Raw genomic sequence first — 17,299 nt, 5'->3', positions numbered from 1 at the left:
AAAACAGAAATATTATTAAGTGACTAATTCTCTCCAACTCAATCAAGTAGATTCAGTGTAGTTCCAAATGTTGATAAGCTAACTCTAAAATTTATAATTCAAATGACAAAGAATAGCCAAGGCAATCTTGAAAAAAGGATGGAGAAATTACCCTACCACATATCCAGATTTACTATCAAGTCACAGTAATTATGATAGTGTGGCATTTGTTTAGCAACAAACAGGAAGACAATAGATGGACAAACAGAATAGAGACACCATGATAAAAAAGATGACAGCGAGTGCATTGGAGAAAAGACGGACTTTTCAATAAGCAATGCTGGGTTAATTTGATGTCCTTATTGAAAACAGTTTCTGCCTCTACCTCTCCACCACGCATATAAATATCAATTCCAGAGGATTCTAGGTCTAAATGTAAAAGGTAAAACATTAAGTTTCTAGGAAAAAAATAAAGGACATCTTTATGACCTTGGAGTGGCAATTTTTTTTTAATTCACAAAACAGTACTAACCAGAAAATTTTAAAAACTGACAATTTGGAAAACAAATTCATCAGTTCATCAAAACATATCAAAAAAATGAAAAGACAATGTGTAGAAGAGAAGCTATTTGCAACAAGTATTAACAAACTGTACTCAGAATATATAAATGATTTTTACAAATTAATAAGACAAGTCAGTAAAAAATCTGGCTAAGACTTGAACAAAAAGAATATGCAAATAACCAACTAACATAAAAAGTTGCTCGGCCTCAAAAGTTAGTAAGTAAATGCAAATTGAAATCACAGCTCAATGCCAAGACATACCTACTAGAATGATACATTAAAAAGAAAAAATATCTAATGTTTGCAAAGATTTGTAGCAACACTGCAGATGGAAGAATTACTTGAGACAACCACTTTAGGAAACTCTTAGGTGATACCTACTTAAGCTGATATATCCATGCCTATGACTGTGTCCATACTCTTAACGTTCTACCCCACAGAAATTTACAGAGTGTTCTCCAAAAGAGGTGAATAATAGCAGCACACTTTGTAACTGCCCTAAGTTAGGAACTATCCAAATGCCCATTAACAGTAGGATTTATAAGTTGTGCTATAGTTATACAGCATAATACTGTACAGTGCTGAGAATGAATGATTTATAACTTCACATGAAATTTTAAGTGAATCTCACAAAGTTGAACAAAATAAGCTGGACACGAAAAGGTATACTATATGTTTATGTTAATTTCAGACACAAGCATGTCTTTTGTATACAAGTCAGGATATGGTTACCTGGGGGGCTGGGGGGTGGGACACCAGTGACTTGAAATGGGTGTGAGGTTCAGGGCTTCTGGGTGTTGGCAACGAGTTGATTCTTAGTCTATGTACTGGTTACACAGGTATGTCACTTTATGAAAAGTCACCAAGGTGAAATTTATTTGAACACTTTTCTGATTGTGCATTATACTTAAATAAACATTTTAAAAATAACTATTAAAAAGTATAGCTATAAAACTTGGTCTTTTTTATTGTTAGTCTATTACAGTTGTCCCAATTTTCCCTCCTTGCCCTCCTCTGCCCAGCCAACACCCCCCCATAAAATCTGATCTTTAACAGGCACATAAAACTCCTATTAAAACAGTCACTAAGAAAAGTTCTTTCTCCCACATTTTCTCTCAAAATATAGCAACAGTACACATTTTGAGGAACATCCTCTGTAACTGGCACAAACTGTTCTACCATCCATCCTTAAGTTCACATAGAAAATTGACTTTTAAGCTGACATCCTCTTTTTTTAAGATACTATCCTATTTCACACGATGCCACCCCTCTCAAAAGCTCGCTGTACCAGTTCAATCCCTGCATTCCAACAAGTAACTGAATTTCTGAGAGATCAGGGATAAATGGCTGATGCTGAAAGGCATTCATTTATTGCCATGTCGTTCCATTGCTTCAGTTGCACTGTGCAGGGAAGGAGGTCAAGGCATTGAAAGGTTAATTGACTTACCAGGGTTATGTAGGCATAGCAGCCACACGAGGACAGCAGGAAACACTGCTAGCTTAACTCTGATGTCTCAGAGTATGTCTAGTATATCTATAGCCCAGTAACCCAGGATTGGGCTAGGAAATTATAAAACCTCTACCGCTCAGAGTCAAGAATACAAGTAGTGATAAATTGTAAATTTAGCATTATTTTTTATTTTTAGGATGGTTATTGCAATTGATTTTTTTTAATGAAAGAATGAGTTGTGGCTTTTGGAATACTCAACAATTTTTTTAAGGAATAAAAGGGCCTAAACTTCAAACACCAGCTTGAGAATGCTTTAATGTTTGACCAAAACTTTAAAAACTTTGCCCTCTTCACACATCAAGTCAATGCGTGTTAACAAGCTCCATTCGGTGCAGCCTTGTGACGGTGTTTGGAAATGTGTGCAGGAAATTTTGGGTTTCACAGTAACTGGAAAATTACTATGAAAACCACAATAATGAGGTTTGAAACAGTCCCATGCAACAAAAAATAATTTTGGCCCTGGCTGGTGTGGCTCAGTGGATTGAGTGCGGGCCTGCTAACCAAAGGGTTGCCGGTTTGATTCCCAGTCAGGGCATGTGCCTGGGTTAAGGGCCAGGTCCGCAGCAGGGGATGTGCAAGAGGCAACTATATATCGATGTTTATCTCCCTCTCTCTATCCCTTCCCCTCTCTCTAAAAAATAAATTTAAAAAATTTTAAAGGTGTAATTTTAGCCAAAATAATACCAGTCCTTCCTCCTTAGATTAACTTACATCCTTAAAGATAATTAACTTTGAGGAAAATGTGAACTATACTCACTTCAGAGTCTTTAGTGTAACACATCTCTGTAGTATACTACCTGGGACCCTGCAAGTCTGGAAGAGAGAAATATGATGATCTGGGTGATCCTGAAAATAACCATAATCAAGGAATAAAAATTGCCTCCAGACTAAATGATTAGAAATGATTAACACCCACATTTAGACATTCTGAAACAAATGTCCTTAAAAAACACCTCTGAATTTTAAAATAGTTTGGTTTTAGTGTCGTTGCTAGCCCAGGCGTGTAAGAGTGCCAAAGAGGCCGTCTCTGCCTTCCTTCCTGTGAGCTCTGATGAGACATCGTTAGTTCCAGTGTAGTCACCGCAGTAATGCGGGGCCACTCCAGCCCACCCCACTCCACAAATATGCACTCGTCTCCAGAGTAAGCCGGTGCCGCAGTGGCATGGGAAGACAGTGGCAAACAGGTTCCTGTCACCATCTTCTAGTTTTGTGGGACTGTACTCGATACACTTACTGCTAAACTTGCATTTCAGTGAACCTTTTAAAATTCTACATAATCCACTCTGGCTTACTCAGTGGAATCTGATTAGATTTTTGTTGACCTTTTTCTCCCCACAAATACTCAATAAGTGAGTAATGGGCCACAGTGAGCGTAGCTTCTGTTGGGCATAATAATCATCATGATAACCACCAATCGTCCCTAAGGATTTGCTGTGTTCAGAGCCGTGTTAGGGGCCAAAAGCAAATACTTAGTGTCCTGACTATGTGCCAGGAACTATTCTAAACTAGTTTATATAATTGATTTTATTTAATTTACTTCTATTAAAATCATTATATTGTGATTTAATCTTCACAGATAATAGGCGCTAAAATTAACTGTCAGATGAGGAATTTGAGGTGAGAGAAATTAAAAACTACCCAAGGTTTCCCTAATAAGCCTCAGACGTGGGTCTCCAACCTGGACGATGCAGTGCCAGAGCTCTGCTGCTAACCATTAAGTGATGTGCAGAAGCACTCCCTCAGGTATTATTGTCCCAATCTTCCAGGGGAGGAAACTGAAGGTGAAAGAGCTGAGAAAATGTGGCAGTCACTGGGCTTGTTTACAAATATGCCAGTTCTCTCTCCTTCTTGCACATGAGCAAGTTGTGCTTCCCCTCGTCCCCTGTGGTTAGGCGTGGCTGTGCGACTGGCTTTAGTCAATGAAAAGTGACCAAAAGTGCCAGGGAAACCTTGGTGTATCGGGATGATGCTCTAACCACTGAGCTACCCAGCCAGAACTTAAATATCTTTATATACTTTAGAGGATGAAGACTTTCTGTATGACCTGAACAGTATCCGTGTTTTCTGTTAGTGATAGCAACCAACAAACAGACATTAGATGAATCCCACAAAGTATGGTACTTCCAAGAGACCCTGGGTTTGATCAAAGACCTACTGAATCATGGTGAGCCTTTGTGTTGGTTTTGTTTTCTGGGAGTGGAGATTTGGTATAAATCCAAATATGACAAACATTTATTTAAAAATTATCTTGATCTTCCATTTAGAACAACATATTCATTATATTAAGCATATATGAATGTGTAGCATATAGAAGATAAATTAATGTAAACTATATCTGTTGCTATCTTAATTAGAAATAATCTTTTTATGCCCACCATATGTGATAATGTCTCCAGGTTCCATGAATAAACCTGTGATTAGGAACATATAGGCAGCCAACTGACCAGTGGAATGTCGTTCTGCATGAGGAGAAAAAATAATCCTAAGGTGAAATGAAAATGCCAGTACATGCTGACAAAGAGCTAGTAGAAAGCATGTGACATTACTACACTGGTATACTGAAAATAAATGAAAAGTGGTACCTATTAAAAAGAACATGTGTGAATTTTACTCTTTGAGAAATGGACTAGGGTAGGTTATAGAAAGAGAAAGAATGATGATTTAGTCTATTGAAAAATTATTTAACTCATGTGCTGAAATCAAAACTAAAAATTGTTTTACATACTCTTCAAACATTTGGTTACATTTTCAGGGAAGTATTCATTAATAAATATTAAATGGCTAAAGAAGATAGATTACATTCTACCCATAACTTGTCACATAACCTTAAAAATACTGCTCTGAGAAACATCAATTTAGAAAGAAGATTTAAGTGGCAATAGTATTGTTTTCAGTCCTGTCCTACACCACGTCTTTATGTTCACTAAGATAAAGACATCGTTGAATTTATGATTAATTTTTTAAAGGAAGCAAGAGGACGGGATGTTACAGCAGATGAATCAGGGCCCAAGTAAAATCTCAGTAGGCCAAAAGGGTGGGCCAGGTTGGAAACAATAAAACTGAATTAGTATATATGTAGAAGTCCAGGCTTGGGGTCAGACAGCTAACTATGTAAGGACTGCATGGGGACATGTGACTTGTTATCAGCAAATGTGGAAAAAGAGTTAGGGTTTTTCCTAACCACTACTTTTGTGGCCCACAAAGTGACGTGATGCTCAAAAGTAAGTAAGTAAATAAAACAAACAAAAATGCAACATATATATGATGTAATGTCCAGAGTAGGAGAACAAATTACCCTACTCTATTTCATGTTGGACAGATTTTCCGAGTAGTTCTGTGTTCACTTCTGTGGAGGTATATGTACAGTAGTAAGTCTAAAACATGTGGCCACTAGGCAAAAGCGACTCAGAAACGTGTTGTTGAAGACTAGAATGCTTTTCTTATGACAACAAAGAACTAGAGTGAGGATAGGAGTTTAGATTTAAACTTTTTTGTCTCCACCACAAAGTTGGCATAACTTGGACAAGAGTCATATGGACACTGAGGGAGAATTCAACACAACAGGAGGCATAACTTTTTAGCCACATTTACAGAATCCTAAAATGCACTCATTTGGAGGCAATGAGTCCCTCTGGAGCTATTCCAGCAGAAATTTCAGTAGCCACTGTGGATGTGTTATAGCAGTGATCTAAGCAAAAAAAAATCTATCAGATGCTTGATTCTGAGATTTTTCAATGTGTGTTAACAATTCCCAGGTGTACCACTTACCAACTTCTTGGGTATCACTTAACTTCTCTGGGCCTCATTTTCCTCCTATTCAAAGGACTGAAGGATAATGATAACTTATAAAGCTGTCATAGAGATTAAGTGAGGTTGAAGAACAATAGCAGTAGCCTGATTCCAAATCTGCCCATAACATTCCCAAAATAACCGTAAGATCAACAAGGAGAACTGATGCGGACTCTGGCCCATGGGGTCCGCGTGTTGTGGCTGCGATGAACAAATTCACACAGACTACAGAAGTCCCGTGGAGAAAAAGGGATGGCATGCCACTCTCAAAGTGAGAGAGAGGGCCCCAACCCCTGCCTGGACAGGCTTTTATTGCTTTTCTGGGCACATTTCATGGAAGATGGTCCTCATTTACTATGCACAGATTCGCTTTAGGTGATTATCTTTTACAGATAACAGAGGAAAGAATGTTGGTAATTACTTCAAAGAAAAGGATGTTGCAGATGTAAGGGAAGAAGTGGTTGAATTGGTTACACTCCATACCTGGGAGGTTTAGCACAGACTTTAGGAAGTTACTTTAAAGATATGCAGTAAACATTTGTTGCCTCAATTCAGGGTGAGGGAGTTTTAGCAAAAGCAAGCCTCAAAGCAGCCTAGGTACAATGCAGGCCTGATTCCCCACGGGAAAACCGATCTGTGGGCTTGGTTCCCGTGTGCCGACTCACTCCCCGCCGGTTTTCCAAGTCAGGGGCTGGGCTACATTCGCCATGCCTTGTGGATAGGTTCCCTATAGAGAACAGATGAAACTGCACAGGGCCTGTGACTTAAGCATTGCTAGGAGAAAGAACACAGTGCAACCTTCAAGTGACTTAGAGGAACAAAAGAAACAAGTTCTAATAAAGCTTCTAATACCTGCAACATCCCAGCAAGCCCGTGAGTATGAAGAGTCAGAGTTCAGGGCCAATAGGAGGAAGGGAAATACAAAAAAAAAAAAAAAAAAAAAGCAAATGCAGGTTGGGATTTGGTGGTTCATGGCCATGGCTACAGGGAAGGGGCTTGAAAGCGTGCAGGGCCTGATGTGGCAGTCTCAGAGAAGCAGTGCTTCTTGGGAAGGACTAGAGAGAGAGAAGAAGATCATACTCCTCGGGTATGAGGTGGTGGAGGGAAAGAAGTATAAAAGGAGAAAATGAATGATCCTGCTGAAGGAGATCAATTGCGTGTATCAGTGTCAGTGTTATGATGGTGACAATTGTACCAAGTGAACTGCAGGTTTACAGGATGCAGCCGTTAAGGGGCACAGCCAGAAAAGCACGCGGGATCTCTGTGTTATTTCTTACAACTGCATGTGAATCTTCAATGATCTAAATAATTGAAATGTTCTGTTTTAAAAACCAATTCCAATTTAATAAAGGTAAAAAATAGGCAAAATGAAACTATTGTTTAGAAATTTATATTTAGGGGGTAAAACTAAAGAAAAAGAAGTGATTGTCATAAAAGTCAGTGCCGTGTTTCCTCTGCAATGGGGAGAAGAGGTGGTCCCTGAGAAAAGTGGGGCGGGGGTGTTTCCTGTCTTAACAATGGTTACACCCTGTTTGCTTCACAATAATTAAGGCCTTCATTTATGTTTTTGTTAAAAACTTACAAGAAAAAGTACTGACCTTTATAGGCCATTGACAAGAGAAAATAAACAGAGATACCGGAGTAATAATAAATAAATTTATCTCTGCAGCTGACATGATAGCATACATGGAAAATCTCAGAGAATCAATGATAATTTAATTCAAACAATAAAAGAAAATTAACATGTAAAACTCAGTAGCGTTCATATACATAGATAATAACCAGCTAGAAGATATAATGAATCCAATACAATGGTAAAAGAAAATAAAATATTTAGGAACAAACTTCACAAGAAGTGCTCAGAATCTGTATGAGGAAAACTATAAAACATTTCTATAAGATCCAAAAATAGGCTTGAAAAAATGGAAAGATATTTCCTATTCTTTTTTTTAAAAGTTCTCTCTGTCTGAATGCCCTGCATTCCTGTCTTGTCCTCTTGACTAATTTTTAGGCCCAGTTCGGTGTCATCCCCTCCACCCCAGCCTTCTTCAGCCTCTCCTGTGTGTACAGCTTCGGCACAGTGTGCAGACTCTATTGTCGATCTTTACGTGCTGTATTCTAATTGTGTGACTTTTAGTTGTTTATTTTGCTACCTCTTCCACTAGATTGTGAGCGCTTTGAAGGTAAGAAATGTGTCTTTTATTTCAGTATCCCAAGTACTTAATATGACCTAGTAATATCTCTTATTCTTTATTAGCCCATCTCAACATCAACAAGATGTCAGTTTTCCCTGACTTAATTTACAAATCAGATTCCAATAAAAATTCCAGTGGGCTTCTTTATAGAGCTAGATAAGTTGGTCTTAAATTTCATATGCAGATTAAGCATGCTGAGTCAGAGAAATGTAGGGGAAGGGGAGAGCAAAAGAGCAATGAGGCAGAAGAGGAGGTGAGAGGGATTCAAAGCAGAGAACGGCTGACCTGCTGTTGCTCTATGTGAAGATGGAGAAACGAGGTTGCTAAACAAGGAATGGAGGCTGATCTCAGAAACTGAGAACCACCACCTTTGGCAGCAAGGAAGTAAAGACCTCAGTTATACCACCACATGCAACTAAATTCTATCAACAGAATGAATGATCATGGCAGTTGGTTCATCCTGAGTCTCCAAAGAAGAAAGCAGCCCTGCTAGCACCTTGGCATCAACCTTGTGAAACCAGAGCAGAGACCCAGCCAGGCCACCTGCAGGTCGGACCGCGGAAGCGTACACTTGTTACGTACACTTGTTGTACAATGGCACGCATGCATTGCCGACATGAAGAAAACAACAGTCTGCTGAGCAGCAGGAAATGAATGAATGTGATTATGGACAAAAAAAGTATTAAATTACACTAAATTCATCCATTTTAAAACATAGCTGAGAATAGTCAAGAAGATTTTGAAAGATGTATACTGAGGGAGACTTGCCGTACCCAGGTACTGAAAATTTTTCAAAGCTACAGTAATTAAAATGGGACAGTACTATCTCAAGAACAGACACATATATTAATAAAATAGAAAAGAGAGTCTGCATGCAAAATTATGTATTTGATAAGGTCACTATAAACTAATAGATAAAGAATAAATTGTTCAATAATTAATACTAGGACAATTGGTTAGCAGGAAAAAATAAGTTCTTTACCTCATACCGCATAGCAAAATAAGTTGTAGCTGGGTTAAAGAGTTAAAATTTTTTAGGGGTGTGGAGGGACTGAATAAAAAAAGAGAAAAGCTCATGAACTTGGACAACTGTGGTGACTGCTGGAGAGAGGGGGTGGGGGTGGAGGAGGGTGTAGGGGGATAAAACTTGATGGGTGGAGACTCGACTTGGGGCAGTGAATACACAGACAGTGTACAGATGATGTGTTGTGCAGTTGTGCACCTAAAACCTGTATAATTTTTTAACCATCGTTACCCCAATAAATTCAATAAAAAGGAAAAGAAGACAATGAAGAAAAAATAATAAATAAAAATAGAAATAAAAGACCTATTAGATTTTACATATGAGTGAGATCATATGGTACTTACCTTTCTCTGACTGGTTTATTTCACTTAGCATAATGTTCTCCAGGTCCATCCATACTGTCGCAAAGTGTAAATTTTCTTCTTTTTTATGGCCAAGTAGTTTTCCATTGTGTAAATGAACAAACTGAACTAACAAGAAAAATAGAGACTCATAGATAGCCAGCTGACAACTCTGGGTGTGGGATTTAGCAAAAAAGAAAAAAGAGAGAGAAAAAGAATTCATGGACATGGACGACAGTGTGGTGATTGTGGGGTGGGGGTAGAGGTGGCAAAAGGTATAGGGGAGATAAATGGTGGTGGAAAAAATTAAGTAAATAATAAAAACAAAAAAATAAAAATAATAATAATATTTTTAATTTTAAAAAGCCAAATATGTGAATATTTAAACTGAAGATGGGAGAAAACCTAAGCATTAAAGCAATTTTTTCAAAAACCCACAAGATAAAGGACCAAAATAAATAAAGATAATTAAAACCTTACATATTAAAATGTGCAAACAAAATATGAGAAAAAGGAATTTGGGGAATATTTGCAAAACTTATGACAGAGTATTAATAGTCATAATATATGAGGCACCCTTAAATAATTAAGACAGTTTTTAATAGAAAGATGGGAAAATATATTAAATGGTAATTCACAAAAGAAGACATTAAAATGACTGGTTAAATGCATAAAAGTTTCAACAGCAAAAGTAATCTAAAGGTTCTAAAATGAAAGTTCTCAAACATTGAGGGCAATCTTTTCTCATTAAAAACTTAAGCCTTCATCAGATGGTCCGTTGGCTTATCATAGGCACATAAAATTGAGCGAATTGGTATGGTATGTCTTTTGAGCTGCAATTTTTAAAGCTTTGGACTATGTCAATAGAGTATAAAATTCTATTAATTAACTACAATATGTGATCTTGAGATTACAAAACTATTTTTTAATTGTTTTATTTTTCTTGTATTCTTTCCATTACAAAACTATTTTTAGAATTAATAGGACTAATGGCTCTGTTTTTTAGGAGACCTATGGAAATGTAATTTTTAAACACTAATTTAGGCCAAAAACAAAAAAAAGTGCATTGTGATCAACGTAAGTTCTATAGATCTGGATTTTTAAGACATAATGAAGTTTCATGGAGCACTGGTGTCAGGGGATAGGAATTTGGAATCACAGGTTTGAAGCAGCTGCAATTGGCCTTAGTTTTGCTCATGTAGCCACTATGGAATGAGAGTTGATTAGTGTTCTCTGGCCTCCTTAGGGACACGGTAGTGTAGCCCCAATCTCTAGGCAGACCTGAAGGACTACAGTTGCCTTGAGGTCATTTGGGGGGCCATAAATACAAACAATGAGGTTCTATTAACGCTAAGAGTAATGAGATAAAAGTTTGTTTTCAACTGCAAATTCCATATCGATGAAGCAGAAACTACCAGGGCATGGTGATGGCTTCGTTTCCTTTTCCCCGTGGTGGTATGGGGTGTTGGTGGGAAGTGAAGAGTAAGCAGGAAGAGAGATTAGGAATACAGCAGTAAAACAAATTAATTTTTTGAAGGCAGTATTAAATTGAAATAATTCTCTATTCAACTTATAAAGAAATTAAATTTTCACAGTCAGAAGTAAAATGGCTATCTCTCCCCTGTTTTTACAAAAGCAGTTACCATAATTAAACTCTAGTATGAGTTTATTAATGATTAAATAGTAAAATCCATCTTTGTATTTATAAAATTTTCAGTTTTTGTAAACTAAAAATAAAAAAGAATAGCTAGTAAATTACTGAATATGAAGACTTACAGTGGGGAGGGTGAGGAAAAATTAATAATACCAGGTAGAAAAATATACTACAAAGCTATTTCATTAAATACTATGGTACTGGCAAAAGAGGAAGCCATCTAATGAATGGATAAAATAAACCCTCCAGAAACAGATCCAACTATGTGTGAAATCTAGTTTATGATAAAGGTGGTATCTTGATACCAGTGGGCAAAGATGCTCTGTTTAATACATAGTGCAGGGACAACTGGATGGCCATTTGGAAAAAGATAAAAGCAAATCCATTCCTTCCATCACACCCAAGAATAACCTTCAAATGGATTAGAGATCTAAATATAAAAATTAAATGTATACAAATATAAGAAAAAAAATGAGTTAATACCTCTAAAACCAAGTGTAAGGAAAGGCTTTCTAACTATGATTAAACTAAGATTCAATAAAAGAAAAAGTTGATAAATTTGATTAATCACTAATAAAAAAAATTTTACATGGCAAAAAAATATTGAAGTCAAAGACATCTGATAAACTGGGAGAAAATATTCACAGATAAAGGGTTAAATCCCTAATTTGTTGAGTGATTTTTTTAATTGAGGAAATGAATGGGCAGAGACTTGAACATACAACTCAAAAAGAGATACAAAAATGGCCTTAAATCAGCCCTGGTTGATGCGGCTCCATGGATTGAGCATTGCCTGTGAAGCAAAGGGTCACTGGTTCGACTCCCAGTCAGTGCACATGCTGGGATGTGGGCCAGGTCCCCAGTATGGGGCGTGTGAGAGGCAACCACACACTGATGTTTATCTCTCTCCCTCCCTTCCCCTCTCTCTAAAAATAAATAAAACCATTAAAATAAATGTCCTTAAATCAAATGAAACATGTGCAAGTTTGTTCATGTAAAAATGCAGATTAAAACTACAACAAAATTTCATTTTTTGCCCAATTGACAAAATTAAAAGGCTTTACAGTCTGATGATGAGGTGATAGAAAAATAGGCCCTGCTGTACATTGCTGATGGACATAAAAAATGGTATATACAACCAAACTCAACACAGAATTGCCCCTATAAATTTATCCTGAACAAGTATCTCCAGCAATATGAAAACATGTATGCGAAAAAGTTATTCCCACAATGTCACTGTATTTCATTGTCAAGTGCCGGAGTAACCTACGGCACATACACACAGTGGAGACCTTTGCAGCTGTAAAACAGAAGGAGTTCTATGTATTTGTATGGAAAGATTCCTCAGAGATATTAATGAAAAAAGCAAAATGCAAAAAAGTATAATATGTTAACTTTGTGTACAATATAAAGGGAAAATTTTAAAAATACATTTTTAATGGCTTATCATTACCAAAAGGAACACAGGAAGCACAAGCCAGAAAACAGTGAAGTCAGGTACCTACAAGGGTTTGGGGAAATTGGGTAGAAGGAATACAGGAAGCAGTGACACATCTCTGATTACACCTTTTGAATAGTTTGACTTTTGAAAGCATGTAACTATTCTACGTATTCCAAAAATAAAACTAACTAAAAAGGAGGTACTAAAACTGAAAGCAAACTGGAGCACAGGTATCTACTGTATTCTAAATAAACGACAGCCACACTAAAGAGAGCGAGGGGGAGAGAGGCCAGGAGGAACAATCAATCTGTGTACATAATTTAGAAACAGCATTTGACCATACACCCTCAGTCTGGGGGTAGACTGAGAGGAAGAAATGCAAACAATTCCCAAACCCGTCCTAGATTGCTCATTGTAATGACATGGGCCAAGCAATTCTGAAACTCCTTTAGATGTACTAAAGGATTGAACAAATGGGTAAATGCGGAATAAGCTCAAGATTTCTAAAGTATACATATGTATATATAGGTTTATGGGCACATGTATATGCATGTATGTATGTATATGAATGTGTGCCTGTAAATTGGTATGCAGGTGTATGCATATGTGTGTGTATATAGATTTCCTAGCTCTAGGTCTCTTTACCTAGACCAAAAAGCAAAGACCAGAATAGCAGCAAGCAAGCCTACCTAGCACCCATACCTGGCCCCCACTAAGTAAGAGGAACAGGCTTCTAGGAGAAATGGCTGCTTCCAGGGCTGGGACAGGGTAGCTTAGTTCCTAAGGAGACGGGCTGCCAGGGGCATCTAACACCGGTTCTCTTCAAATGTTATGAAGCCAGCCACAGTCTCTTAATTTGATTTTCAGTCAGTCTTCCTGGGCCGCCATCAAGTTTCTAATGATCCTCAGCATGTTGAAGAACTTTCACCAGTCCCAGACTGCCTGTGACTTTTATCCTGTGTTCCTGTAAACGTGCCTCTAAAGGCCGTATAAAACTCCGATTTTATTTGCATCATGGTAAACTTCCCTTATTTTCAACTGGTGTCACATTTCTACTCCCATATATTTTTTCTGACATTATAGGTCCAAAAGGTTTGCCAGAACACAAATGTCAGAAAGATTGGGCACCACAAATTAAATGGCCTATATTGAAGAAGGTATTCAGTATTGCATGGTAAAAAAAGAAAAAGAAAAGAAAAAAAATATATATACATAGTCTGTCCAGAAGAATTCCAGCCATTATTAATATAATGAGATCAGTTTGTGCAACATCACTGTAACCTGGCAGCCAAGGAGAGTGGACTGGCATGCACATGTGTGAACAACGACAGCTTCCCTGTACCTAGTCAGTGGGAGTGGTGGACACCGTTGAGTGAGCATGTGCAATGTGTGGCCATTGCATTCAAAATGACTGAGGAAGTAGAACAACGAATCTGCATCAAATTTTGCATTAGGCTTGAACATTCCTCCGTGGGAAGTACTCAGATGATTCGGAAGGCTGCAACTGGTGATTGGCACCTTCATCATGGCAACCTGCCCACTCATGCATCACGTCTCGTGCAGAGATTTTTTTAGCAAAACATCAAATCACCCAGGTGACTCAGCCCCCTCAATTGCTGGCCTGCAACTTCTGGCTTTTCCCAAAACTAAAATCACCTTTGAAAGGGAAGAGATTTCAGACCGTTGATGAGATTCAGAAAAATACCGTGGGACAGCTAATGGCAATTGGGAGAACTGTATGAGGTCCCAAGGTGCCTACTTTGAAGGGGACTGAGGCGTCATTGTCCTGTGTACAATGTTTCTTGTATCTTGCATCTTCTTCAGAAAGTGTCTCTATTTTTCATATTATATGGCTGCATACCTTCTGGGCAGACCTCGTGTACGTGCTGAGAGGATCTGCCGTGAGGGTATGCTAAAGCTCATTGGCCTCCAGGCTCATTGGCTGACAACACAGCTGTCCTCAGCAGAGGCAAATACATCAGATAAATTGCATCATAATACATTGGCCCTTTATCATTTTCGAAGTATCCATCCAATCTTTTTATTACCAATAAAATTCTATTGGAGACCACCACTTTGTCAGCAGGTATGCTTTCACCTGGGAGGGGCAATCTACCTGAGAGAAAACAAGAAGGCAAGAAAGCCTCTCACCCAAAAGTGCTGCCACACAGACTGGCCTTCCACCCTGAGGCCGACTGAGCTCCCATCCAGAGGTGCTGAACTTTGGAAAGAAGGAGCATTTTATGCCAAGTGGAATAAGCCAGTTGGTGAAAGACAAATACCACATGATCTCACTTATCAGAGAATCTAATGAACAAAATAAACTAATGAGCAAAATAGTACTAGAAACATGGAAACAGGGAGCAGACTGATAGCTGCCAGAGGAAAGGGGGAGGTGGGGAATGGCAGAAACAAGGGTGGGGGGAGGACTAGGCAAAGAACACGTATGAATGACCCCCGGACAAGGACAAGGGTGTAGGGATTGACTGGGGGAGCAGGGAGTGGGCTAGGCAGAGGAGGGCGATGGGGGAAAAATTGGGGCAACTCTAATAGAATAAACAAGAATTAAAAAGAGAATTGGTTTACCATTTAAAGAAAGAGAGAGAGAGAGGAAGGGAGGGAGGGAGGAAGGAGGGAGGAGGGAGGCAGGGAGGGAGGAGCAGAGCAGACACCAAGCAGACAGGCCTTGTCTTTTTCCCTTGGAGAAGAGTTGGTGAGAGTGAGGAGAGATAACTGAAAGCCGTTCCTCCCAGGGCTTCATTCAGGAAAGGCAAGTGTGCTTAATAGACAGGACCCAGGCAAGTCTGAGTTGTGTGGTTTCTGAAGTGCGAGCTCAGCACTCTGGCAGGCCCCCTTGCTTCCGCCCCCCACCACTCAGCCATTTTCCCTTTTCCGTACAAGCTTTCACAGCTCCTTCCGCCAATTAATTCTGGCTCAAGTGACTGTGTTATAAGTTTGAGGCTCATCCAATATTAATCTTAGTTACAGGCACCATACTGTCCCCATTTTTAATGTTTGCTTAATTTGCTTTTCTCCGCATGAAAAGAGAAGGGACACTCAGACATTATAGAAAGAACATAGATTTTCCTCTTTCCACTCTTGATTCCTGAACTGCCTAATACAGTATTTTCAAGTGGCTTATGGAAAGGATTAAAAGTGAAGGGTAAAAAGACAAATAGAATCTGTTTCTATTGCCGGCTTCCGAAGTTCCATGAACAGACTGAAAGTTCATTTGAGGTCTATGAACATATCAGCTGTTGCCAGCAGGCCAGCAGCCCGGATTTGTGTCTTTGTGCAAGAACGGAACAGCTACCAGCAGCTAGAAAATTTTTTAGAACCTTGGCAGTGATGGGATAGTCCTATGAAAAAAAGAGAAACATTTCTGAAATGTTTAGATTTATGAACTTGGAAAAAAAATATTCTCTACAGATTCCAGGCCTCTATGCATGTAGATAACTGAAATATTAAGACTTGGAGATGACATTTATTTATTTCAATGATGCAATTAGTACTAGTGGTTAAAATGAATTTGACCTAATTTGAAATCTTTTAGTGAAGGAAAGTAATATGCATAATTATTAGTTAAAATTTAAGTTTGCAGTAAGCAAATATTTAAACTTTTAAGATGGGTCTATTTTTAATTTATTAAAATTGTTAAATCATATGGTATCTTAACAAGCTGGAAATTTTTTCTCTAGTAATTATATTAATAAAATCATGATTGGCCTTTCTTAATAATTTTATTCTTCTAAAAATTTAAATTAAAAATATATTTGGTTCATCTTTTAAAAAGATATTAATCTACATAGTAAAAAATTAGGCTGTATAAAATAAATTGAAACCAATGCTGAAACTTGAAAGTATGCTTTATAAAGTGAAATTTGACTTTTTAAGGTAAAATATAAGGGACAAAAATACAATTAAAGCAAATATTTGGTATTTTATTGATCAAATTATAAAACATATAAATGCATAGAAATTCTTAGTCAGTTATAATTTCCCTTTTATAAGTACAGTCCATAGTTTTATCAGAAATTATTGCTTTTATTTCTATAAGGACAAACGTTCTATTAAACGAAGTTATCTAACCTGATATTTTACTGTAATGCCAGAAAAGGAACAGTAGAGGGCACTTTAGCTCTCTAACAAAATAAAACCATTCCTAAAACGTTTTATAAATCAGTAAAACAAACAATGGGAAGACTTGAGCGATTTGGTAAAGGTTAAATAAAAATGGAAGCAAGCGCCTCTGCTTCCCTTCGCCTAATAAAAGATATCTCAAGTGCATGGCAGTTTCTTCCTTTAATCATTCAATTGATCAGCTGGGTAACATGAAAAACAAGTGTTCTCCTGTCTGCAAATTTGTAGATCCATCATTTCAAGAGTATATCACTGTTTAACTCACATTTATTTGGAAATTGCCTGATCTATTGAATGTAATTTATTTAAATGAGTAAATTCTCATTTTAAAGAGGTAGATTGAGTCTTCTAAATATATAAGAAATAGCATTATGTAACAGTGTATATTTCTTGTTTCTTGATTTGATACCTACTAACAATTAGCCTGTGACCTTAGTCATGATGCTTAATCACAATTTGCTCCAAAATTAGCTTTATCATCATAATCATCATTTCAAGGACAAGTGCCTGCTTTCTAGTAACTTCCACTCTATTCTAGTTGAAAAGTAAGATTAATCTATGAAGCCACAAACAAAGAGAAGACAACGCACAGTTAAATCTGAATTGTGTTGTTCAGTGTGTGTGTGACCTCAGCAAGTCATTATAACAACTCTGAGCCTCAG

This window comes from Desmodus rotundus, chromosome 11, assembly GCF_022682495.2.
Source record: "Desmodus rotundus isolate HL8 chromosome 11, HLdesRot8A.1, whole genome shotgun sequence".
In the NCBI taxonomy this organism is placed as follows: Eukaryota; Metazoa; Chordata; class Mammalia; order Chiroptera; family Phyllostomidae; genus Desmodus; species Desmodus rotundus.
Note: the sequence above shows the minus strand (reverse complement) of the source record.